Source organism: Lycium barbarum, chromosome 6 (genome assembly GCF_019175385.1).
Source record: "Lycium barbarum isolate Lr01 chromosome 6, ASM1917538v2, whole genome shotgun sequence".
In the NCBI taxonomy this organism is placed as follows: Eukaryota; Viridiplantae; Streptophyta; class Magnoliopsida; order Solanales; family Solanaceae; genus Lycium; species Lycium barbarum.
This window is the reverse complement of record NC_083342.1, coordinates 25,044,005-25,044,719: the sequence shown is the minus strand read 5'-3', so window position 1 is coordinate 25,044,719 and position 715 is coordinate 25,044,005. Positions and strand designations below refer to the sequence as shown.

The window sequence follows — 715 nt, the reverse complement described above, 5'->3', positions numbered from 1 at the left end:
ATACCAATTGTTGAAGCTTAAGGACTACTTTCGGAACTCTACCGATAATGACCCTCAACGTCATTTGCAGAATTTTGTGGATGTATGTGCTCATCACATCCAAAACAACGTTCCACAGGATGCTATTCGGCTGAGGCTATTCAAATATTCCTTAGCAGGAGATGCTAGAGCATGGTTTGAGAAGCCGCCCCGAAATTCTATTACTACATGGGCAGAGATGGTAGCAGTCTTTCTCAAGAAGTGGTATCACCCTAGCAAGAAAGCTGATATTCGTGACAAGATCTATGAATTCAAGCAGCGACCAGGGGAACAATTATATGAAGCTTGGGAGAGATTTAAAGAGCATTTGCAGAAAATTCCAAATCATGGTTTTCCGGAGACATATTAATGGAGAAGTTCTATCGAGGGCTGGATCCCGTGACACAATCAATTGCAAACAATGTAACAGATGGTTATTTTATGGTTAAAACATACCGACGAGTGACCAACATACTTGACAAGCTGACTACGCACAATCAGACTTGGCACTCAAACAATGCTGATATTGTGTCTGGTTATCAAAGGAAAAGCTACCAAGGTGGTTACTAGAATCAGAATCAGAATCAATGGAGACCTCAGCAGGGCCAGGGTGCCTACAACAACAATAACTCAGGGAACTACAATAATAATTATGGTGGTGCGAACCAAGGGAGCTACAACAATAGCAACAATTTTG

The 715-nt window shown here is 41.7% G+C and overlaps 1 non-coding gene across 1 annotated transcript; it reads right to left on the bottom strand.

Annotated features, from left to right (window-relative positions):
* Window positions 1-266: 266 nt before the first annotated feature.
* Window positions 267-372, bottom strand: LOC132601001 (small nucleolar RNA R71). Its single transcript, XR_009567453.1, has one exon. It is a non-coding gene; the product is annotated as a small nucleolar RNA R71 (small nucleolar RNA).
* Window positions 373-715: the final 343 nt, after the last annotated feature.